Raw genomic sequence first — 27,104 nt, forward strand, 5'->3', positions numbered from 1 at the left:
GTATGAAAGAAATGAAGAGATCTTTGGAAACTTTAAGATCTAGAAAATTACCAAATTGTAACTCAAAATTTAGAATATGTTACCGATGGTAATTTTATGAAAATCTCAAATTTATACTATGATGGCGACCCGTATAACTTATTTGTGCAAGAAGGAAGTGTATTTCTGCTAGCGTGTGCTGGCTGTCGGAGATACATGCTAGTGATATATATATATATATATAGATGGGTCATGTGCATGCGCAATGCGCATAACTTGGGATCTTCGCTCTCTCTTAATAATAAAATGGCAGACGGCACGGATTGTTGCGGCGGCCTACTTCTAGTGCCTTAACGTGTCCCATCTGCATGGAGCGCGCCTTCACGCCTGCTGTCACTAGATGTGGCCACCTCTTCTGCGAGCCTTGCGTTCAGACGTGGCTACACAAGACAAGCTCGTGTCCGGTCTGCCGAGCGAGGCTGCCCAGGAGCCGTCCTTTCATATCCGTCTCACTCAACGGCCCCTGCTCGTCCCCGCCGGACGCCCACAATACGGCCTTCTCTTGCCGCCGCTGCCTCAGGCTTCACGCTTCTCAGCCCGTCGTCCTGTCGGGCTGCGGCCACCTCTATTGCTGGCCGTGCCTGTACGCACTCCATAATGAGCACGAGCAGCCCAGCGACGACAAAGAAGCAGACGCTAGAAAAAGATGTGCATGCGCATGCTTGGTGTGCTTCTGCGCTTTCACGCTCGAAGACGTTACTCCGGTTTTCATCGAGGAGGAGACATGCATGGCAGTTGCAGAAATGATACCCCCGCGATCTGTACTGAACTGCAAGGTTAGCACAGGAAACTGCGTCTCCGCCGACGTAGAACGTGCCGAGCTCATAACCGGATCAAGCCAGAACAACCAGTCACTTCTGAGGATCTCAGCTGAGATGCAGGACTTCCTCCGCTCGATGGCGGAGCTGAGGCTTTAGCACATGAACGGACGCGATTACTTCATGATCCGGCCTCTTCAAATTGCTGTATTCACCAAATTTGTTGCGTGCTTCAGTGAGCACCAAATTCGTGACGGAATTTCAGAAGGGGTGAGGCTACACGAAATTCGTGACGTGAAAATAAACGAGACAAGAAGCAGTTTATTACAACGGATTTTTAGAAACAAAAAGGTAACGTGGTGAACGACAAACAAGTGTCGTAGAGAGAAAAAAGCAACAAGATCAACGTAAAAACACACAGTTCTTCTAAACAGAGAACTATAACAACCCTACAAGAAGCACGCTTCTTAAGCCCAACAAATTTTCAGACACATTAGGTGATAGCGGCACAAAAAGTCATCACCATTGACGATGGCTTTTTTGAAGTTCCCAGTTTTCTCCCATATAGGAAGATATGATGCACTATAGTCTTGTTGAGCATGATCATTCTCATCATCATCATCACTTTTGTCATTCTCATCTTTATTTCTGTCATTCTAATCTTCATCGACCTTGGAGTGCCCATACAACACGGATTGAAGTATCTTGCAATAGGAGTATCCATGAAGAAAATTTCATCTATGTCTATGCATTCACTACAACAGAATGAGGGTCTAACATCGTAAAGAGCATCGTTTTTATAACTAGAAGGGTAGCTAGTTGTCGGGCCATTTTCGTTGCTCGAAACATTATCGCTGCTCATCAGTAGTAATGATATTTTGCTACTATTTTCCTTGCTAAGTGTCAGGCATTTTTCTAAGGAGTATTTTGGGTTCGTGTACATACGTGTGCATGGCGTGTGTGGAGAGTTTGGCTTGAAGGGCGCTGCCAGGTGTTCAGTGTGGACGGCATTTGATTTGGGCTTGTTGTAGGCCTGTCCGGAACGTGATCAGCTGCATGTGCTATTAGCCGTTCGATGGTTCTGGAAATGTGTGCGCGTCCAATATATAACTGGGCAATTAAAGGCTGTATTTGGAAGGTGTGTGGAACATGGGCAAATAAAGATGTGGCCAAGGTAGTATTGAGTATTGGTGTGAAAAGGTGGGGGTGGCCATTCATTAGGCCTTACCAAAAAAATAAAAAAAATTATAATATTTACGTGGCCTACAATATTGAAACTACATGGAGGAAAGAGCTGCTGCCAGCGCATCTTCTGGAAGCTGGCGATGCACGTGAAGCGAAGTCGGCATGGGCTGGAGAGAAAAGGAAGTCGCCTCGTTTTGTTTTGGTGGGGGCTCTTGGGCGTAGCTGCACAACCAGGTGAGCGCGCAGCAAAGAGGTAGCTGCAGAGGGCTGGTGGGGCCTCCCGTGTGAAGAGGTAAGCGCAGCTGTAGGTGCATGGCTAAAAGCTGCAGCAGACAGTGGTAACTGCAGACTGGCGCAAGAGGAGGCTTTGAAGAGAGAAAGCCAAAAGGAGTGGCCGCCTGGTGCTGGAGGTCACCTGGGGACAGTGAGAGGTAGAAGTTGAGGGTGATTGTGTAGATACAGAGGCTGCTGGGGTGGCCTATGCAGGTTGAGAAGATGCAGGAGACAAGAGCTGCGTGGTTGATGGCTGACAGGTTGTGAGAAGCCGCTTGGGCTTTCGACAAGTGGGAAGGTGGGATGCCCAGGAGGGCTCGCGACTAGTGGTGAAGTAAAGAGCAGCAAAGGCTGGAGCGTGGACGGACTGAGGTGGTGTGGCCTTGGTTCGGTTAGTCAAAGTGGACAGAGAGTAGGGTGTCGAGAGTAGTGAAGAGAAGAGAAGGACGGTGTTGCTGCTTGGTGGTGGGCCGGTAGCACTGTAGATAAGCTGCTTGGGTTTGTTGTGAGGCTGGTAGAGGATCAGCATAGAGAGAGTGAGAGAGAGAAGTGTTGGTGTAGCTGCTCTGCTGATGACACATGCAGAAGTGATGGGCTACAGAGAGTTGAGGGTTAGCTGGTGGGGTGCCTTCTGAAGAGAGTGGTCGGGTTCATTCTGGTGTGATTGGTACAGCAGGCAGGCGAGTGGATCATGTGGTGATTGAGGATGTGGTGTATCCTCGGCAGTGGTGACTCGCCTGAGTTAGTGTTTGTGTGGTTGTGTGAGTAAGGCTTCTGTGTCGGGAGAAGCTTGTATGAAGTGTGTTTTCTGGGAATATATTGCTGGGTGTTTATCTTGGTCTATGGTGCCCCTGTTTGGTGCTGTCTGTCTAGCGTGAGTTGGGTGGTGAAGTGTGAGAGAGTGTTCCAGCCGGTGGCTGGTGGTGTCCCCGTTCGTGTTGTTATTCCAAGTTTGCGAGGTGGAAGGGCTATAGAGGCAGGGTCTTTCTTTCTTTTTTCACCTCACATCCTTCTGGTGCCTCCACTGAGGAGTTGCTCTGGCATTGTCTGACTGAAAGGGCGTATGTTCCACTGAGGAGAACTCAGTCAGGGATTGTTACAGGTTGTCATGATGTGGTCTTATCCGAAATTTCATGGCAGGAAGGGTGAAGATGTGTGTGACTTTTTGGAGCAGATGGAGTTGGCATGCATTAGCAATCATGTGACAGATGAAGAGCAGGTTCTGAAGATGATAAGGATTTTCTTGAAGGGAGATGCCCGAAGCTGGCTTAAGGATTTTGAAGCACAGGATGCTGGTGTTTTGACCTTAGACAGGTTGAAAGAAGGCCTTTGGGAGTGTTTTCAGCAAGCGGAGGATTCTAGTGTGCTTTGGCAGGAATTGAGCGTCTTGAAGCAGGTTCATGGGCAATCATTAGACAATTTTGTGAAGGTATTTACATGTTTGTGGAGTAAGTGGTGTATGACATTGAAGCAGGAAGTTCCTCCTATGTTTTTTAAGAAGAGCTTGTTTATTGATGGTCTGTTACCCCATTTGAAGGTCAGAGTTGAGTTGAAGAATCCCAAATCTTTTGATGATGCTGTTAGGGTTGCTAGGGAAAAGGAAGGCAAGGTTTTGAAGCAGATGGAGATGGGTATATATCCGTATGAAGGTGTTGTGTCTGTGCTACAAGGGATATGCAGGTTAATTTGGTCGAGGTGGATAAGAGTCGTATGCAAAGTTTGATAAGACAGGAGCCTCAAAGGCCGATACAGGTGCAAAGGGGGATGTTTTATATGCCTTCTGATTTTTTAAAAGCAGGTGGTGCAGGTGGATGAAAAGCAGGTGAAGGAGCAAAGTGAAGATGAGGAGTTGCCAGTAGATTCCTCTTTGGATTTGGATGATATGCATGCACAGGGAAGCAAAGGGGATGATGCCTTGGGATTGGCTGATAAGAAGGAAGAGGAGCTGGATACAGGATGTTTTGAGGATGATTCTTTGCCAGATTCTACAAGGGAGGAGGATGGGGTAGAGACTTCTGATGAAGCAAAGATGGCTTGTGATGCGGATGTGGAGAGCATGGAGGAAGATCCTATCATTATGGATTTTCTTGGACAGTTTGATGATGGTCTGGTACCTGCAATGAATGGTATGGATGTTTGTCCGTTTGATGCATTAGGTGCTGAGGAGTCTTTGGACGATGATACTAGGGGGGTTGGCAACATTCAAGAAGGTATGCATGTAGATTTGGCTAATGAAGAGCGTTGTGAGGTGAGCATTGTGCTTGAGGATGATATCTGGGAAGTTGCTAGCCTTGATAAGCAGGAGCCAGAGGTGGAGATGGATGCAGGTATGGTCGAGAGTGTAACTAAGGCTTCTATGCGTGTTGCTGACATGCTAAAGGCAAAGTCCTTGGATGACAAGGATCCTGAACCAGTTGAGCTGGAAGTGCTTGTGGACACTGCTGTTGGAGAGGATGTGGATTTTTGTGTGGAAAAAGGTCAAGATGCTAGAACCTGGCCTTCACTGGAGTTGATGAATGGGATGCTAAATGCTGCAATGCCATAGATTTTGAAAACGAGGAAGTTTGTTGTGGGTGAAGTGGACGTGGATGATTTTCTGGATATGGTGGATGTTTGGTATGCAAAGATGCAGCCATTGTGTTTCAAAGATACTAGGGAATGGGATGGTGAGTTGCAGCTGTTTTCTTTTGATCCTGGTGGATAGCTATTGGATTTATGCTTTTGCTGCTGAGCATGAATGCTGTAGCAGATGGGGGGGTTGGCAAAGTATGTCAAGCATTTTTCTGAGAGGTTTTTATGGCTTGTGTACATACGTGTGCATGGCAGTTGTTGTGAAGAGCTTGGCTTTTGAGGTCGTTGCCAGGTGTACAGAATGGATGGTTTTGTTTTGAGGCCTGTCTGAAACGTAGCTGCTGGAAGAGTATCAGCTGCTCAATGGCTCTGGAAATGTGAGCGTGAGACGCAGAGCGGGCACTGTGAAGGTTGTGTTTGAAGAGTATGTGGAGCATGGGAGCAATTAATGATTGATGTGGCCGATGTATCAAAGAGCATGGTGTGAAAGCTATTTTGGGCGGCCATCTTGTAGGCCTTGGAAAATAAAGAGATAATAGTAAACGTGGCCACTTATAAGGTTAGCTACGTGGATGTTTTACGTGCTGCTAGCGCATCTTCTGGAAGCTGGCAGAGCATGAAGAGTCGGGCACAGCTACAGGCTGGGGTAAGTGAGGCCGTCACAGTGTTGTTTCGAGACTCTTGGGCATAGCTGCACAGCCAGGTGAGCGCGCAGCAAAGAGGTAGCTGCTGCAGAGGGCTGGTGGGGCCTCCCGTGTTGTGAAGAGGTGAGCGCAGCTGGTAAGGGCTGGCGTGGCTGAAGCACCGATGGGTGCTGGCTAGGACAAAAGGGGCGCAACTGCAGGCCACAGAGGATAGCAGCGAAGAAGAGGGGAGACCACCTCTGTGTGCGTAAGATAGTTGAAGGGTGGCGGGCTCTGGACTCGGCAGTGGACGAAAACGAGAAGTCGTCGCCTTGTTTGTTGAGGTGAGACCCCCCTTGGTGACTGAGAGGCGACAGTGGGTAGCTGAGCGTGGAGGACACGCGTAAGAAGAGAAGAGAAGGCTGCCTTCGCAGTGTGAAGAGGTGAGCATCCAGGTGCGAAAGGCTGGTCGTCAGCGATGACAGAGGTTCGTGATGAAGTGCAGCCTTGATGAAGAGGCACTGAATGCGAAGAGAGCGGGTGAAAGTAGAGGTGGTGTGAAAGAAGAGGAGCTGGAGCCTGGTTGACGGGCTGACAGAGCGAAAGGTTTAGCAGGACGGAGCCAAAGAGTGGCTGGCGCAGGGCTGGTGTGGCCGCTCTGGTGATGCTGCAGGGAGCCGACGGGCTATGCAGAGCAACTGGGCGCAAGCGCTGGTGGCACAGGAGCCGCCTTGGGATGGTTAGCAGATAGGGTAGCGCACTCGTGTGTGAGCATGGAGAGCAAACAGAGGCTGAAGGAAGGTGATGGGCTGGCGTTGCCGCCTAGTTTGAAAGGAAGAGTAATCGTGGCAAAGAGCAGGTAGCTGCTGGCGAGAAGAGAAGGGCGCAGCTGCAGACTCTAGCTGGTGGACAAGGCCGACGGGCTGGTGAGCGTGGAGGGCACTAGTGAGAGTGGCTGGTGCAAAGAGAGAGAGGAAGAACCGCCTTGGTCAGAGTGTTTGATGTGTTGAGGTTGCTGAGGGTTGGCTGGTGTGGGCCGCGTAGGTGAAGCCGACAGTGGACAACAGGCAGGGTGCCGAGTGAAGCAGAGAGAGATGAGGTGTTGCTGCTGAGCTAGTGGGGCCAATAGCAGGGCAGATAAGCTGCTTGGGTTTGTTGTGAGGCTGGCAGAGGATCAGCACAGAGACAGAGAGAGTGAGAGAGAGAAGTGTTGGTGTAGCTGCTGCTAACGACACATGCAGAAGTGATGGACTACAGAGAGCTAGTGGGGCGCCTTCTGAAGAGTGAGTGGCCAAGTTCATTCTGGTGTGATTGGTACAGCATGCAGGCGAGTGGATCATGTGGTGATTGGGGATGTGGTGTATCCTCGGCAGGTCTGAGTCAGTGTTTTGTTTATGGTTGTGTGAGTAAGGCTTCTGTGTCGAGAGAAGCTTGTATGAAGTGTTGATCTGGTATATTGCTGGGTGTTTATCTTGGTCTATGGTGTCCCTGTTTTTGCTGTCTGGGTTGGGTGGTGAAGTGTGAGAGAGTGTTCCAGCCGGTGGCTGGTGGTGCCCCCGTTCGTGTGTGTGATTCCAAGTTTGCGAGGTGGAAGGGCTATAGAGGTAGTGGTTCTTTCTTCTTTTTTTCACCTCACACTAAGCTCGTTGTGCTGATGAGTAGCGAACGTTTTGCACAACAAAAAAAGAGCTGGGTAGAGTGGGGAGTCTACACAGGACTCCCATGTCTGCCCTAGCTCTTTTTTTTAAAATTAAAATAATCATAGTTTTAGATTTATAATACAAACACAAATACAAGAAACACATAGATTGTGGAGAACGCAATTGAGCCCAAAACGTTATTATATTTCAGAAATTGTTGGGTCTTTGGCCTTATATACATAAAGTTTTTACAATAAAGAGATATAAAGAGGTGACTAACTGTAATCCTCATCGGATTCCGAGTGATCCTCATCATCCGATTCTTCGTCCTCTTCACTTGCTTCTTCACTCTGATAAATCTAGATCCTCTTCTTCTTCTTCCCCTTCATTCTACATACATGCCATCAAGTGTAAGGTAAGCAAGAGCATTAAAATACAATTAGACGTAGAAAAGAGAATGGTTTAGGTAACACATTACCTCATCAGCTTGAGTTTCCAAAAAAACGGATGCATCCAAGCGTACACCTCACGTATGCATCCACACCCACAACTGCGGCTCTATACCCATAGTCATATTTCTCCTTCGTCAACAACCTCCCTCTATAAAAAATAATAGAAAATATACAATTATTTCAAGAAAACAATATAGTATAAAATAAAATGAAAGGAGAGAAGAAATGATACTTACAAAATAAGCAAGAAAGGAGGATTTCCCACTGGAGCCGAAGTGCGAATGTGTGATGATCTAACTTTCTTTAATACTTCTCTCTGATAAATAAAGTTATCTACCCCCTCATGCAAAGACGTTACTAAAAAATTAAGGGTCAAATTGGTGTCCGGGCTCTATTTTAGGCACCTATTGCAGTTATATTTACTATGTAAAAGTCCATATGAGTGTCCTTTAGTCTAAACTACTCACTGAAACCCTCATATACATTATCTAATATGGCTAAGTATAGAATAGAAATCACTTACAACTGATAGCACAAAACAGGTATAAAAAGCCCCAAAATTGCCAAAAATCAACATCTCTAAAATTACTCAATTTGTGGCCAAAATTAATCTTTTATGTCCTTGAGGTATTTCCAACTTTTCAACATTAAACATGGATTCTAAAAATCACAAGTCAAATGCACCACCAAAAAAAAAAAAACGTACACATGAGTATGTTCCAGTTGAGATCAAAGAGAAGGGAAAGGCTAGAAATCGAGTAGGACAACTTGCCCACATTGAGGACTTCACTGTCCCAAAGGGGGAGCTAGGAGCTAATGGAAATGATGAATAAGGATCTGATTGGGGAAGAAAAGAAGTCTCTTTGATAAATATTCCAAGCTGTTTGCAAAAGAGTATACCTAGATGAGAAGGACTTTCAGTGTAGTTCACCTCTAACTCAAGTACCTTCCTTTGAATGGTTCCAATCCTTCTGAGCTTTTGTGCCATGGGTTGCACTCCCTCTTTCAGCTTGATCTCATGTCCAAACTTTTACAAGCTAGATTCATCTAGAGGGTGGCTAAATCAGATTGGGTATCCCCCCTATGGTAGTAATGCCAAAGAAGGGAAACAAATGGAGAGTCTATGTTGACTACAAATCCCTAAATGCAGCCACAAAAAGACACCATTACCACTTTCCTTTTCAAGATGATATCCTAGATCAAGTTTCAACAAGGAGTGAGAGATACTTAGTATGTGATGGATTTAGTGGTGGATACTTTCTTGAACTCTTCAATGCCTATGCAAGCTTTCAGAGTTGGACGGACAAGATACTTAGACCATATTTAGGTTCTTTTTTGAGAGTCTTTATGGATGACATATGCATTTATAGTGATAGGTTTCTTCATGTAAAAACGTTGCATGTTGTTTTTCAAAGACTTGATGAGGATGGGGCTTAGTTTAATCTAGGTGAGTGCAAGCTGTCAAGAGCAAGGGTAGTATTTCTTGGCATGAAGTTAGTGAATGGGATCTCTGTTGACTCATCCAAGGTTGAAAGTCTAGTCTACAAATGGACAGCCCCAATACCATCAAGGAACTCAATAGCTTCATCCAAAAGGTAAGGTTTGTCCAAATCATTCTGCATGTTAGCTGAGTATCTTTATCCTTTGTAGAGAAGGTGAGCCAACATGATCCCTTTGTTTGGAGTATAGAATAAGAAAAGCTTTTTAACAACATCAAGGACTTGCTTTCTACCATGCTCATAATGATGCCACCACCAGACTGGTCACAAACTTTTTACTTGAGTTTTATTGTGGCCAAAAATGCAGTTGGGGTAGTTTTCATGCAAAAAGGGATAAAGTAGTCATATATGAGACGTGTATATTACATAAGCAAAACCATGGGAGATGAAGGACCCAAGCATGAACTAGAGATGCTAGTGTGGACACTAGTATATGCAGTCAAGAGACTAAGAAGCTATCTGATATATAGACCCTTTGTGGTATTGACAATCTAGTGTGGACACTAGTATATGCAGTCAAGAGACTAAGAAGCTATCTGATATATAGACCCTTTGTGGTATTGACAATCTGCAATCTGTTGCCCCATTTATTGAGATCCCTAGGAGAAAACCCCAAGTTACAAAGATGGATCTTAGATCTATAGGAGTTTAACATGAGTTTCATTAGAGAGGATAGTGTTAGGGCACATATGGCTAATCTACTAACATGCAAGGGGATGCACGTTAAGCCTAAAATAGTCAAAGACCTGAAGAGACAAGTAGTTGCTGTCCCTACTCTACATGAGGAGTTGCAGGATGGAAAAGGAACCATGTATTTTGATGGAGCTTTCGAGAGAAGCTTTTGTAGAGGTGGGGTTGGATATGTGTTTCTAAATGCATAGCGACAAGAGGCATGGTGTGGATGCCATGAAGAGGCATGGTGCAGAGGTGGGGCTTTATATGTGTTTCTAAATGTACAGGAACAAGAGGCATTGTGTGTAGGTGAAAAGCAACAATGAAGTTGAATAAAGCAGCTTGTCTTAGGGATTAGAAGAGTGCAAGAAAAGGAAAATAAAAAAATTAATCATAAAAAGGGATGCTTTGTTAGTTATGGGAAAAGTACAAGGGGTTTGGAAAGCAAACAAGGATGAATTGAAGTAGTTGTTCTTCAGAGTTAGAAGGTTTCTTGAGAGCTTTTAAGCTATCAGATTTGGCATGTGTCCAAGGCACAAAATCAAAGAGCCCATGAGCTGGCTAAGCAGTATTAACCGCACATGGAATAAAGATTCAAGAACCATTGTATCAGGTGAGAGAGACTTTACATGAGGAAGAGCATGTCCTATTGATTGGGTTTTCTAGAAGAGGTCTAAATGCTTCAAACAAGCAAGCAGTAGCTAAGAGGGCCATCAGGTATCTACTAACAGGGGAGAAACTACATCACAAAGGCTCAGATGGGATTCTAAGGAGAGTACTATATCATGATAAGATACAACCATGTTTATGAGCATGCCATGAGGAGGGCTATGGATTAGATATTACTAGAAGGAAGGTTTTAGAAGCTCAACTGATGTGGCAAAGCATGAATAGGGTCATCACCCATTGGTGTAGGAGCTATAGAGAATGCCAAGCCTTCCAAAAAATGATGTTGATGCCAAAGCCCATGCATCATATCATGCATTATGGGGCATTTGATAAGTGGAGAGTAGATGTCATTGGACCTCCCATGTCTATACATGTCTATACATGGAGGGATTCCACTTGTCAGAATGGGGAGGCACCATTAGTTGTGGAAGGGGCAGGAAACTGGCAATCAAAATGGAAGGTAGGTGATGTTGCTAAATTGGAACAAGGGATCCTCACCAGCAGGGGAGTTGGGAAAAAAGTTGGTTTTTTTTAGGGGAGTTACATGCAGAGAGCAGAGAGGGCTAATTCTAGGCTGATCTTGGCCAATTGAAGGAGAAGATGCTACTGGACATAGGGTAGAATACACAAAACAGAGAGTAGAGAAGAGACAGAGAGACAGAGATGGGATCTTGGATAATTAAAGATGTTGATGAAAGGGTTGGAGATAGATAAGACGTCATGTTTTGTACAAGGCAGCAAAGGATGGATACAGAGGTCGGATTTTGCTCGAATTGATGAGAGCAGTAGTTTCAAGAGCTAAAATTGAAGTTGGAGAGGCTCCTAAACCATATGGGTTTGTGGGATTCAGAGCCAGAGCAGGGTTTGTATAGGTGAAGGCTCAGGAGGGCTGGAGAGCTAGAGCACCTAGAAGTCTCACCGTGTTAGAATTTGACTCCATCACAAACATGATGGTGATTGAGATCCATAATATCTATGGGTTAGTTGTGACTTGGTGACAATATAGCATAGAGGGCTTTATCTCCTACAACTTGATCAAGTTTCTCATCTTCAGAAGCATACAGTACCATCATTTCTTTCCTCTTTTTTCTATAAGTTCCATTGAGGAGGGTATACTATATGTTTTCTCATGTATCAATGTGTTGAGTGACAGTTCTAAATGTTTAGTATCTAATTGCTCAATGTTCGAACAATGGATTGTTGGCTGTGAATTCTAAGCCCTGCGCTTGTCTATGTCTTGAGCAAGAGAGGTCAAACTCTCATTGTATTAGTTCATCTTCATTAATTCAAAGAGTTTTATTAGACTTCAAAAGTTAAGCATGCATTGCTAGCAAGCATTGGGTATTTGAATTCTATGGTTTATTCAAGAGTTATCAATAATGGATAGCTGGATGAAAATTCAAGTTTATGCTCCAAAGGGTTAAATGAGAAGCATAGCAACAAGAGGGACTAGGATTCCTTGGACCCAGTATAGAATAAGGAACATATAAGATAAGTTTTCATAATTATGAGGAGGGTCAACTTGATTGAGATAAATCTAAAGCCATGTGAATGTGAAGCTAGATAGATCTGGAATTGAATAAGGGAGAGAGAACATAATCGGAGAGTGCTTAATTGGAGAACAATCATTTCTAGGAGAAAGGTGAAGCATGTTTGAGTTGATAAATCGTCCTTGCAGCATCTCATTTTGATCTCATTGGAGAGGATGGTACAATAGAAAAGAGGATAGAGATGCTTAGAGCTCTTTCTTATGGAGCTACGCAACAAGCACAGGGAATCCCTAATCTAGCCTAGATCAGCTGCACTTGCTCGAGGACTAGCACATAGAGCTCTCACTGACTTCTTCCATACTAGAGCCACAAGAGGAGATCCACCCATTTCCCTTGACCTCCAGGCTAATGCAGTTGCCTGCCCAAGAGGAGTGACATAAGATAGAGCCACCAAGCTATGTAAAGCCCCACGCTCCTAACATAGTGGCCAACTGCCCACGCTCACATCACCTCAAGAGGATCTAAGCCATCATTTCCCACCACTAGAGGACTTTCACTTGCCCTATAAGCCTCACTAAAATGGGTACCATGTTGCAGCGCCCTATGCACAATATTCTTGGGTTGATGCGAGAGCTTAAGGCTCTTTGTGTTTTTTTTTCATGGATATTTTCTTTTGTTTTACTTTCAATTCCATGATGATGTAGTATTTTGGTCTCATAGGTCATTTTGCTCTTATGAAGATATTAAAACAACTTTCTTTCTCTCACACACACACATCTCTCTCTCTCTCTCTCTCTCTCTCTCTCACACACACACACACACATCACTCACTTCTCTCTCTTACACAAACACACACACATACACATCCCTCTCTCCTGTCTCTCTCTCTCTCACACACACACACATACACCTCTCTCTCTCTCTCTCTCTCTCTCTCTCTCTCTCTCTCACACACACACACACATCAGAAAGTTGTGGCAAGGCGCTGTGAGAGAGAGAGAGAGAGAGAGAGAGAGAGAGAGAGAGGTGATTTTTTTGGATATGCGTGTGAGAGAGTGAGAGAGAGCTTGATGTTTACTTTGATTGATACGATGGTATAAAGCTAGAGTACCTTCTTAAACTTATCAATTACACATATAGCCGTTTAAGAGACGTTTACTGACATGGCACAGGAGATAGGGAGTGGCCTATCCCAGTGTGTAGGACCTCTAGGCGCCAGAGTATGTTGCAGTGGTGGCGGCACGATGGGGAGTGGGCGATGCAGAGCACAGTGGTGGCAATCCTCTCTCTCTCTCTCTCTCTCTCTCTCTCTCTAAATAGATTTCTCTTGAGATTTTGGCCAGAAGAGATCTGTTTTATGGTTTTTTGGAAAACATGCGGGTGTCGCCTAAGCGATGCCACTACGAAAAGCTAGTTTGCAAGCATCGTTATAGACACCATGTAAGCAACACATAATAACCCATATTTATGCGACATACCATGTGACGCCACGTGTTGCATACACGATGATTTTTTTTGTTAAAAACTTTTCGTGACTTATAAGACAACCATCATCGCCTAAACAACACCCGTTTAAAAATGTATCATTTTTAATCTACATTGTTGTAGTGCTTTGTTTTCCACACTTGATTCAAAAAGGGGCCCAATAATTATAAGAGGATGAAGGCTGTAGCCATGAAAGGTAGCTACAAATTAGTAAGAGAAAGTGGTAAAGTAGTGATATCGATATCCAAGAAAGGTAGTGAGAGAAAGTGGAAAGAGAGTCATGTGTAAGTAGTGATATCCATAGCTCGTGAAAGGTAGGTGCAAGAAAGTGGTAAGAGAGTTGTGGAAGTAGTGATATCGGTATGGCACTCACCATGATGTGGTTATTTCGTGTATATACATGATGCAGCTATACATGCAACCACTAGCATAGTGTTTCTAGTTATGCCATTTGTATAGAACAGTGGTTTGTGCATTCATCATGCTTTCTACATCTGGAAGCGGGATGCCAGGAACATAATGATGTTTCAACAGTGAGTTTCTGCCATGCTAATAGCTGCATAGATAGCCATGTGTTAATTGGGAAATTTTTGGATTCTCCCAACTTTGGTGCTAGGATATGTTGCACATTGTGTGCATCTAAGGTAGGTCAAGCACTATTGTGCATAACCTACCTTCTCGTTAAAGGTTATGCACTATTGTACATAACCTTTATCTAATTCATCTTCTTACTTGCTTGCTCTTCCACATGCATAGTGCTCTCTTGCACAAGCATAGTTCTCTCAATCATAAGGTATGTTTCTCCTTCCTTCTACATTTTTCAATCAAAATGTTCATATTTTCTATGTTCTTCTCCATTAATCCTCTATCTATAATCCCTCTTTCTCTATTGATATAATATTCTTTCTTATGTGTTTGGTTTTTGGTTAAGGCTCTTTAGGGCATGCTCTCTTTGGCTAACTCTTAAAGTAAGCTCTAGTCCTAAAACTAATGCTCTTGTTTTATGGTTTTATGTTTTTTTTCTATTCCCTTCCACCTATTTCTCCCATCAAAACTCATCCTTTTCAAAGATATGTACTATTCTCTCCCTCTCCTATGCTCTCAAGCTTTCATGGAAAGCTTCATCCCCTTCTCCCTTACTCTCAAGCTTTCATGGAAAGCTTTGAGGTGGGCTTTTCTCTTCCTTCCTCTCTCTTTCCTTTCTCTTTCTCTTGTCTCTTTTCCTTGCCCCTAACCATAGCTTCTACGTAGAAGTGCCAATATAGAGCTTTCATGAAATCTCTCTAATAGGATTTCTATTTAGAAGCAAGGGTTAGGGTTTTATAAACCACAAGCTTTTTATTGAGTTTGTATTAGGGTTAGGGCTAAGGAGACTTACCTTGTTTTTGTCCCCTTCCCCTTCTCCTCTTTCACTTGTCCTCTTGATTTCTCATCATAAGTTAAAATGTAGTATAATTTTTTACTTTTTGTTTTATTTTGTTAATATTATTTAGGCTTATTCAAGTCAACACTTACAATATTCTTGGGGGACGAGATGATTCATTTCTCTTATGTTTTTAGAGTTTTGTATTTTTTTGGGTTTTATGCTTTTAGGATTATCTCTCAATGCATGGATTAAGAGCTCTCAATGCATGCATAGAGCTAGTCTAGATCTCTCAATGCATGCATTATGCTTAATCCTAATGATTAAGAGAGTATATAATAAGATTCATTAAATGTGTTACTAATAACTTTGTTTAATTTTATGTTTTATAGGTCTTGCACTAATCCTCTCCTTTGGCTTAACGATAAAGAGGTAAGCCCTATTTTTCTACATGTATTGTAACCTTAACTACTAGGTTTAGGTTTAGCTTGTGCATAACGCAGGTGTTAACCCATGGCGGACATTGTGACATACTATATTTTACGTCATTAATTTAAATATTCTGAGTCATGGGCCGGGCTTGTCGGCACCATATGTTAAGGATGAAGGGATTGGGTGATCGCCGATGAGAGGCGCACCTTGGATATCAGTAGGATAAGGGTTAGGGTCGGCCGGCCATGTATGGGTGCCCAAGTGTGAACGGCCAAGTCACCTATATGAGTCAAATGTAACCCTAAAATCCTCATTCTCATGTGTTGTGAATACAAGAGTGCTCTTGCCTTATCTCCTTGGTTTCCTTCTCCTGCGTGTGTGAGAGAGAGAGAGAGAGAGCGAGAGTGAGAGAGCGATCGAGCGCACTGTGTAGCGGCACGGCGGCGGCGGCGAGGCGGTAGAGCGGCGACGGCGGCTCCTCCTTCACGGCTGCGACGCGGGAATCCTTCAAGGCGGCAGTTAAGCGGTGAGTGACACACCTTCTGCATTCTGTTTTGAGCTTGCCTTCCTGGTTGTATGCTTGCAGCCATTCGTGGCTCGCATACGGTGTCCGGCAAGTCCCCAGCTACGACCTGTGCGGCAAAAGCGCACATTTTTGGCGCCGCTGCCGGGGAGTTGCCCTGCACCAAGCTCCAGTTTGCAGCTCGGCTGCTGCTGCGTGAAGTTTAATTTACACTACTGTAGGAAAGGCGTCTGTGTTGCTGTTGTGGTGTTTCTGTGGTTTTCAATCTCTGTTTCTGCAAGTTGTCTTCTGCATTTCTGTTTCTTTTTGTTATTTTTCCGCTCCGCGTGTGGGCGTGCATTCTGTTATCTGGTTTCCGCGTGTGAGAGAGATTTCTGAATCCCCAGATCTGTGCTGTGTGTGCGAACTGCACCGCGGCCAAGGCTGAACCCTAAGGAAACCCTAGAAAACGTATCTCACAAAAAAAAAACAGAAAATAAAAAAACAAAAAAAATATAAAAAATAAAAAACAAAAAATTAAATTTTATTTTCAAAGAAAGAACCAAACATGTGGAGAGGAAAGATTTTCTAATTGTAGAAAAAAATTTTGAAAAGAAAGAACCCCAATTGACCCACGACCCCGACCCCAGCCCCGGCCCCGGCCCCGGCCTCGGTCTTTTGATATATATATATAGGAGAGTGAGCCTCCATAGCTTTCTCTCAAGTGAGAGCTTATGGGAAGTTGTGCCCTATATGTAGCCCACTCCCCAAGGAGTAAAGTGAGCATGTGGGATAAAGCCCTCACCCTTTCCTCCACAAGCAAATAGGCTTTTGCCCTTTCCCCCCAAAGGAAACGGACTATTTTGAGGATTACAGGAGCTCTAGATAGGCGAACACGGTGCTGTAAAGCACACTAGGACCCTTTAAACGATACGCTCGTTTCGAGCTATCACACGCCCTAGTCCAAGTTCGACCGTAAGTAAGGGGGTCAAAAACGGGTTAAAAACAACACAAAAACAAGTAAAAACGGGGTGCGAAACACCTAAGAAACCACTTGTGTGAGTTTCAAGGGTAGTTACCAACGCACGTAGGGTACCCACGTCACATGTATCTACGTTCTGGTCGGGTGCTAGAGCCTGAACCACTAGAAAGCGTTTCAGTCTACGCAGGCTCACACCATCCCTCCACGTTGGCATCTTGGCCTTCGGCTGGAACCCAAGGGAGTGCAACCCAAGATCCACGAATAGTGGATAGTGACTCATCCTCCGACTCAGAAGCCATGGAAGGGCACCCTACCAAGAACCCTGAGGAGACAAGCCAAAACATGCCAGTGTGGGCCCCACAGCCCGGATCTAGCATGTTTAGTCGTTTAATAGAGACCTTTAGTAGAGCTACACGCTCTGAGCATGCGACAAGCGAAGTAAATGAGGAAGGAGGGGTAGTAGATTCACCATTCACATCTTATGTGGACCCTACCCTCCCAAAGAGTGTCCATGTGGATATTCTACCCACTTCGTTTAATGAGGGCCCTACTGAGCTACCACATTCCGATGCTCTTCCTAAAGTAGAGGTCCCTAGAAGCCAATCCATAAGAAGTGACATTGCGTCCACTTCAAGAGAACCGTTTGGCACACCAAGTCTAGATGGGATATTTCTCAATGAAAATTGGGAATATGATCTACACACAGAGACTCTAACGGACCTATACACGGGTTACACATACCATGTAGGCTGGTTAGAAGTCCTACGATCTACATCTAGCGCCACTAATCTAGAGGAGCAACAACACATGATATGTGAGGTGATTCATAGAATTATCCAAATTGAGAGGCAAAATAGGGGAGTGGACCTAGTTTCCACTGGCCCTATGAGGTTTTTGGATACGGGAAAGGCCAAACAACCAACCCTATCACAATTGGAGACTCCCTCGGTGAGTCCCATAGACCCTTCATATGTTGTTTCGCCTGGAGTCTCAATGCAGGTTGAGCCCACGAGTAGTAACTTTAGTTTTCCAACCTTGGCTCAACTTTCCATTAAGGAATCTGCAATGCCTACCCCAATGATGAGCATGACAGAAAGCGCACCTGTTACCACTGTAGTTAGTACGACACCACTACCTAGTGGAACAGTACCTACAACAGTGCGTGCCAGTGCCTATCGACCCTATGTACCTATCGCTGCTCATGCTCAGGTAGCTCCTACGCCTCCTAGTATGCCAATGGCGTATGCTCCACGACCGCCTTATCATAACCATTATCCAAGGGGAGCTAGGCCTAGACACATATCATATCCTACGTCATTTGCCAACTTACTCAGACCAACGCCAACTCCTATCAGCCAGGCTATCCCAGAAGTGCCTCCACCAACTATGCCTGCTCACTTAGGTGATCTCGCAGCATTTGCTCAGACGATCGGACGATCCATTGCAGAAAACATGCGGGGTATGCCTGAGAGAGAACCTAGAAGCAAGGCAGTACAAGTGGCTAAGCTCACTCAAAACTTCAGTGGTAACGAGGATGTTAGGAAGCACATTGAAGTCTTTGAACACGTGTGTGATTCCTTGGAAGAGCACAATGAGCTGCACAAGTGTAAAGCCTTAGGCTTAACCTTGAGTGGGAAGGCCGGAGATTGGTATCGAACCTTAAGGGTTGAAGAGCGCACTCACTACCCCACTCTCAAGAGATTGTTCTTGAAAGAATACATACGCGAGGGTGTGCTTTGGGGGGTAGCATCTCAACTCCAAAAATCTGAACGCGAGGAAGGGGAGTCAGTGAGAGACTTTATAAGTCGATTGAAACATCTAAATTCTCGCTGCACTCCCGATGAACGCTTCAATAACAACCAACTCCTCGATAGATTCATCCGAGGATTGCGCCACGAGGACATTTACAATGGCCTAGTCATTAGAGGTCTTACAACGTGGGAAGCAGTCACTGCCAATGCAATCCAGTTAGAAGACAACTTGATGATTGCAGGTAAAAAGGTGTCTTCAGAAACAAAATCCGTTAGTTCGCAAGTATCTGGGCACGAGCCAATGACGGTAAAACCAATTGCCAAGGAGCCCAAGATATCTGAAATGTCTGTGACCGACCTTACTAAGGCTCTCCAAGAATACTTTAGGGGTAATCGAGCTCCTCAGAATAGCCATATGTACCCAAGAAGAGAGCAACAATGGTGTTCGGTGTGCTTAGGACCACATAGCACGAGTGAATGTCCCACATTTAGAGTCAAATTCAATGGGAATTGCAATGCATGTGGTAAGTATGGCCATCAATCTAAAGATTGCCTAACACTTAAGCGAATGTTGGCAAACCAGGCACCACTAGCTTGGTCAAACACACCTCAAGTACCCGCGCTAATGCCTGCACAACCTATCGAGCAACCGTCACAGCACATAGTTCCAAGGAATCCGAATGTAGTCCAGTCTGTGCCGTTACCACCGCCAGTGCTAGGACCACAACCTCCACATCCAAGGATTACCCCAATAAACCAGATGGGTTGTGAGTCACATAGTGCATGTGGGGATTATGAAGAGGAGATAGACCCTACTGCTCCATACGGGATTGATACGTTGGAAATGATTCCCCAGTACTACATGGAGAATCATTTCGGGCAAGTTAAGCCTGTATATCAAGCGGCTGCTCTCGCCACAAGAGGGCAAAACCTTAATACCTTGGCGAGGAGACCACCTCTTCAATGCTACGATTGTGGTGGACCGCATCGTGTAGCGGAGTGCCCTAATAGGCTACAAAAGATCACTACTCAGATGCAACCAAATCAAGGGAGCACATCGGGAATGCCGGTACTTACATGTAATCGTTGTGGCATAGATCATTTGATCGCTCAATGTCCACATAATCCTAATGCACCCAAGATTACGCCATTGAATTTGGTTGAGGTCACCAACCAAGCACGAAGAACCACACCCGCTGTACCCGCGAATGTAGTTACACGGTCAATGCTTCAAAATCAAAACTACATTCTTGAAGAAAGGGATACTGCATCAATCGCTCAGGCAAAGAAAAAGAAAACACGGCGAAAGAGATCGCTTAATGCCACGAGCTCCAAGCCTAGTTCAAAGACTAACATAGGGACAGGAGACGACCCCGTGTATATGAATGATCCTGAAGATGATTCTGATTCAATAGAAACCATGGGGACCAAAGCCACTACCTTAAGAGAGGAACCTACTCGGGGGCTCAACGAATCAAGCGAATACATAAATAAGGGGAAACAGAAGGAAACTTCCTCGGCCCCACAACCAAGTCAGTTAATGCCCTCTCGACCACCCAAACTGACTGAGACTCCCCAAGACAAGCCACATGGGCCAAAAACCCTCAAGAAAAAGATTGGAACTTACCCAAACCCAGTTGAGGAGATTGAACAAGTGCAACACTTAAGGGGTTTGGTGGAAGAAACACAAAGAGAACTGGAGCCAAACCCGAGAAAAATCAAAATTCCAGACACAGTGTTTCCTACGCAAGTTCAGCCTCACCGGAACCATAAACCGTTAGCTATACCTAGTATCATTCGGGAAGAAAGTGAGGATAGGACATCAGGAAGTGGGCAAACACCCTTTTTGCTTGAACGAATGTTTAGTGAGGGAATGCCTGACCCCATCGAAGAGGAAGTGATTCCATCTTCACCAGTCCCTAGTCAAGGGGCGATGTCTCGAAAAGTACCATTGAATGTGTCTAAGCTAATGGATTTCATGTCCTCCGAGATCAGAACCACGATCATATCCAAATTATACGGAGATCCTGAGCTATTCTTAGCTCTTCGGGCATTTCTCAATGGAGAACTAAAGGCGGGGCTACCACAATTTGCAAATATGGATAGACCTGACACGCTTCAAGATGAAGGGGAGCATTGGGATCTACAACCCAACTTTGATGAAGATTCGGTCGTGGAAATACCTGTGAACAAGTTGGGACAGTACTTTGAAGGTGACGAATCTAATGCCACCCTCCCCATTACTACCAAGGGATTAACTCTAAAGGGAATCCTTGATGGTGGTGCTGGAGTGAGCATTGTGACTAAAAACTGTTGGGAATCTATGGGAAGGCCTCACCTCGAAGTCACAAACATAGTGGTTAAGATGGCAAACGGAACCATAGCTAAACCTATTGGAATGTTAAGGGACCTCAAGATCAAGGTCCTGGGATACAAGGTAAAACATATCTTCATTGTAATGGATTTCTCCAAGCATCCTATGTCATATCAAATGATCTTAGGACGTCCTTTCATGAGGGAAGCACAAATGGTACATGACTGGTCGAAAAACCATGTCTACCTACAATTCCAGGACTCTGTCATTCGAGTTGATCTTGAGAATGGTCGTGCACATCCTTTAGGAAGCAAGGTTATCATCGATAATCGATCGGATACCACTGTTCATTCCGCCCCATTAAGGTATTGCTATACATGCAAAAAAGAGACAGATGATGGGAAAGATTCTCCTTACATGGATGTCCTACCGGGTATGACTGAGTCGGATAACGTGGATTGGGTACACCTAGCGGTAACCATAGACACATGGGGAAATAGAGGCACAAGTTGGGTAACACCTGAGGGGCAAGATATGCCACCGTTAGTGCCAATAAACATGATAGGTGTTATGCACTTGACTCCTGATGGCGAGAACGTGGCAAACTCCACCGACACTAAAAGTAGCGAAGACTCTGACCAATGCAACTCTGAGTATGAATCTCAAGAAGAAACTGACCCTGAGCCTGATGGGAAAAATGAATCAAATATTCACCCAAATGTGGAAGCAAGGTGCTCAAGGCCTAGGATAGTGACCTCCTGCAGTTCATCTGAAAGTGAAGATCGACCAAGTGAGTCCGAATCGGATAGAAACAAAAATCAAAAACTTGGTAAGAAGAAAACGAGACATAAGCGCCAACGCTATCGAGCTAATGTACGAACCGCAATAAACAAGGAAAGATCCACTGCAGAATGGCTTAGTTATGTAGGAGCCATTGATGCTCATCGGAAGATAGCGGATAATTGGGGACAATACCTCCAAAGTGTCATGTGGTGTATTCCGCAACCTCATGACGTCGCCCAATTAGAAATCGAAGAGAAGCCGAAACTAAGTCGTACTGCAAGAAGGCGGCAAAACCAAGAGTTGGCTCAACAACAAAAGGAAGCGGAATTGAAAGAAAAAAGTCTGGCACAACAAGAACCAGTAGACTTACACCCCGCACCCGAGCATTTCAAATCCTTCACCACAGGGGAACGTAAAGTAGTCTACACAAAAGCCCAACGAACGCCTACCAATGGGAGTAGCGGTGTCTACGATGGCCCTGCGGTAGTTAAGGAGATAGACTTAGCAGATCCGGGTGAGGAGTCTAAACCAGTTTATATTGCTCAAGACCTCACCAAGGCGGAAGAAGCTGCACTTACGAAGCTTCTTAAAGAATTCAAGGACATATTTGCTTGGACATATCATGATATGAAGGGTGTTCCACCCTCGGTGGTGCAACACACGATTCCAATGATTAGCACTGCTAAACCAGTCCAGCAACGTCCCTACCCAATGAATCCTAAGTACGCAAAGACTGTACAAGAGGAAATTGAAAAGCTTGTAAAATGTGGATTCATATACCCTATTGAGCACTCAGAATGGGTTTCTCCGATAGTCATCGTACCAAAGAAGAATGGGAAACTCAGAGTGTGCGTTGATCTCAAAAAGGTTAATGCAGCCACCAGAAGGGATCATTACCCCTTGCCGTATTCTGAACATGTGCTTGAAAGAGTGGCAGGCAAGGAGGCATATAGCTTTTTAGATGGGTACTCGGGTTACAATCAGATCACAATTGCAGTCAAGGACCAAGCTAAAACAGCATTTATCACGGAGTTTGGAGTGTTTGCCTTTCGCGTCATGGCTTTTGGCTTGACCAATGCACCTGCAACATTCCAACGATTGATAAACACGGCCTTTAAGGAATATCTAAGGGACTTCTGTGAAGCTTTCTTAGATGATCTTTGTGTTCATTCCTCTTGGGACGAGCACTTGATGTGTTTACGAAAAATATTTGAAAGATGTAGATTATATCGCATCTCCTTGAATCCTTTCAAATGCCAATTCTGGGTTAAACACGGAGTTATCTTAGGGCATATAGTGTCCAAAAATGGGATTTCCACTAACGAGAGTAAAATCAAGGTCATTCTGGAATTACCCCCACCCACCAACTACAAGGGAGTCCAACGCTTTATGGGCCACGTTGGTTATTATCGAAGGTTTATTCTCTTCTTCGCCGAGATAGCTCGACCATTGTATAAGCTTCTCATCGAGTTTATTTGGACCGAAGAATGTGACCGTGCCTATGAGCTATTAAAGAAGGCCTTGGCGAGTGCTCCAATCTTGAGAATGCCTAACTGGGATTTACTCTTCCATGTGCATATTGATGCATCAAACTTTGCTATTGGGTGTGTGTTAACTCAACCTGGAGAACACAAGCTAGACTACCCCATTAGCTTTGCCAGTCGCCAGTTGAACGATGCTGAGATGAACTACACCACTACGGAGCGAGAAGGGTTGGCAATGATATATGCAGTAAGGAAATTTCGTTATTACCTCCTTGCCACCAAGTTTGTTTTCTATGTGGATCATCAAGCATTGTTGTATCTGGTAAAACAAACCATGCTCCACAGGAAGAATCACACGATGGCTATTGATTCTTCTTGAGTTTGATTTCACGGTTGTTGTGAGACCTGGCAAGAAACATGTTATGGCTGATCATTTGTCTCGCATACCTAATGGTGAGGCTTCTACGGGGGTTGATGATGACTTACCCGACACTTCCCTGTTCATGGTGGAGACAATGCCTGAATGGAGTGAGAAGATTGTTAACTTTTTGGTTAATGGCTTTCCACCCAAGGAGCTTCGCAAAGATCTAGCTCGGAAGCTGATCAAAGAATGCGAACCCTATTGCCTGATAGCCGGGACTCTTTATAAAAGAGGAAAGGATGACGTTCTTAGGCGTTGTGCCCGAGAGGATGAGTATCTATACATTTTACAAGAGGCACATATGGGCGTAGCCGGTGGTCACTTCTCAGGAGACTTAACTGCGCGAAAGATCTTACAATCAGGGTATTGGTGGCCCACTATGTTCCAAGATGCATCACTCTTTGTGAAGGGTTGCGATGAATGCCAACGATACAAGAAACCGCAGAGGAAAGATCAGATGCCCCTACATCCGATCAAAGTAAACCAACCATTTGAAAAGTGGGGTTTAGACTTTGTAGGTCCAATTAGCCCAGCGGCCCGAAACACACAATCTCGCTATATTATTGTGGCCACTGACTATATGACCAAATGGGCTGAAGCGAAAGCGACACGTAAGGCAGATGCGAGGACAACAGCCAAGTTCCTCTTTGAAAATATAATCACACGATTCGGTTGTCCTTTTGAACTTGTGAGTGACAATGGTACGCATTTTATAAATGAAGTGATTAAGGAGCTCACAACAAATTTCATGATATCCCATCATAAATCTACTCCTTACTATCCGCAAGCGAATGGCCAAGCCGAGAGTACCAACAAGACTTTAATCTCTATTTTGACAAAGACAGTTGAAGCTCATCGCACGGATTGGGATCTAAAGCTTACGACAGCTTTATGGGCCTATCGTACTGCGTACAAAGTGGCTATTAATTGTACACCATTCAAAATGGTATATGGCCAAGAAGCAGTCATGCCGTGGGAATTTGTCATTCCTAGTCTTCGTGTTGCTACTCAAGAGGGATGGGATGGTAATCCCTTAGTAGAGCGTCTATATATCCTTGAGAGGCTAAACGAAGAAAGACAATTGGCTGTATACAATGCCCTTGTGGAGAAGGATAGAAGGAAAAAATGGTTTGATCGCCATCTAAAGGACAAGGACATCAAGGTTGGGGATAAAGTCCTGATGTATGGAGTGCGAAATGAAAAGAAGAAGCTCAAATATGCTGGTAAGGGACCATATAGAGTATGTGAAATTACCCCGCAAGGTACCATCAGAGTGGAGACTCTCGACGGAGTTGAAACCATTGGATTCCTTAATGGGAGTAAATTCAAACGATACTATGACCCCCTGAGCCAGGAGGAGTTACATGCAATCCATCAAAAGAAGGCAGCTAAAGAACAAGCTGAGCTTAAAAAGATACAAGCGAGAGTCGAAGCTAAAGAACGTCAACAGCGTGCTAGGCGACAACGTGAAGCCAACTTGGGAATTACGCAAGTATTTTTCGAGGAAGCAGAGGAGGATGCACTGGAATCTGACCCACCTCTAAGATACCCAATTGAGTTACAGAGTCCTTACGGGGAGGTGCTGTATAATGCATTATTGGATACAGGAGCTCAACATAATTTGCTAGCATATGGTGTGTGGTGTCAACTGGGAAAACCACCTTTAACCAAGAGTTCTATCCAAGTTCAAGGAATCAACAAGAAGAAAACCCCTGTATCAGGAATTCTGCACACTCCGGTTGCCTATGACAAGGGAACCATAATTCAAAGCTTTTTGGTTATGCCTACTGGTACCATGGGAGGGACTGTAATCTTAGGGCGCAAATGGATGATGGCCACCAAGTGCAATATCGATTGGGCAACCAGACGAGTCACAACGCAAGAACCAACACTAGGTCTGATCGCTCAAAATCTCGCTCCTAAGCCATCCACTCTGGACAAAATGATGGATAACGAAAAATCACCAAGTCCAGTGGCAAAACCATCTTCGATTGTTGGCCACCCCTCTAACGCTTCAATGATAAGAGTGGAAACAGACAAGGTGGTCCCTAAAGCTTCGCTTACTATGCCAAAAAACACATACAAATGGGTCCCAAAAGCTTCGTTAATAGCTACTTCCCCTGCTCAATCTCGTTCAGCCACCAAGAAGCCTCGTAAAAGGAAAGCAGCTACCTACCCGAGAAAGGGCAATGTAACATCGCGATGGATCCCTAAAAAATTATTAGTAGCCCAAGGGTACTACGAGGGGAATGACCAGATTTGGGTCCCTAAACATAAGGTGAATCCCTCTACATCACCTGTAAAACCTTGCAAACCAATTGTTGCCACCCCAATGACAATTCAAGACCGTGGTAAGGGAAAGGTAACAGAGTGCTCCGCACCACTTCCAGAGTTAGTTTGGATTCCCAAACGATATCGATCATTACCACCTAGCTCAGGAAGGGGGGAGCCACATGAAGCTTCTAGCTCCTCATGCCAGGCACACACTCATATAGAAGTTTCTACATGCTCTACACCTACTCTTGTCAACACCCAACAAAAAACCGATGAGCTTACATCTCCCCTTGTAATAGTATCGATGGAAACCATTTCCTCCATTCGTCAATGGGAGCGTACACTACCATCTTTGCAATTGGATGTGGCCACAAGGGTCATAAAAAGCTATCTGCCCACATCACAACCTATGACCCGCTGGGCAAATTGGTTCCAAGAGGCTGCAACATCATTGCAAATAATATGATCTGCCCAAGGAAAGGGGGAGCATGTACTCACGCTCGACATTCTAATGCTTCCTCCTTAACCTTCTCCCCTGACCATGTAATTGCCAAATTCAAGGGGATGTATATATATAGCTTCATACATTATAAAAAACAAAAAAAAAACAAAACAAAACAAAGAAAAGAAAAACAAAAAAAATAAAAAGAGCAAGAGCACAAAAAGAGGATAAATATCCGTATACAATCAAGAACTAGATTGACCTGTCTCACAAACCTACTGATGCTATATCTGTGTTTGCAGATATGGCAGATGCACGATCATCATACACTTCATCAACTCCCGCCTTTGATGAGAGGTATCATCTGTACCTTTCTCAGATATTTCACATGTGCTATCCTGTAATTGAAACTGAATGGAATCATATAGATGTATTAGCCAGAGAGGAAAATGTTGAGGAATTAGAATGGCTAATTCGCCTATTAACCATGACTGACCCCTACTCCGTAGAGGACATATCCCCGATAGCCCAATGCTTTCCTTTTCCACAAGATGACTATCCTCGCATGGTTACATTCTTGATGAGTCTATGTGGATGGGAAAATGAAAAGGGAATATCTGACAATGATGAATGGACGGATGAAACTCATGGCACTACTGAGGTTGATTTTATTTATTTGGATGATGCGGATAGAGGCTTAGCCTTAGGGCTAGAGCCAGGACTCTACAACATCCTCTTACCGTATCCTCAGTAGTAGTGTGGTGACTGGTAGGTAGGTTAGTGTTTTCAAGTTTTTTCTAGTTTAGATTCTTTAAACGAGTCTTGAAATTTTCACACTCATGTGCCTCTCGAGGTATAGTGCTTGTTAGTTGATTGTACAGGTTAAAAAGTTTGAGGTGGGTTCGCTTCCAAGTCCAGAGACTGCCGCAACGTTCATCAAAATATATCTACATCAAATTGCAAGCTGTCTCGTCAAATCAAGGAGATCTCCAATTACAGG

This window comes from Cibotium barometz, chromosome 28, assembly GCF_041138505.1.
Source record: "Cibotium barometz isolate CiBa-2024 chromosome 28, ASM4113850v1, whole genome shotgun sequence".
NCBI lineage: Eukaryota > Viridiplantae > Streptophyta > Polypodiopsida > Cyatheales > Cibotiaceae > Cibotium > Cibotium barometz.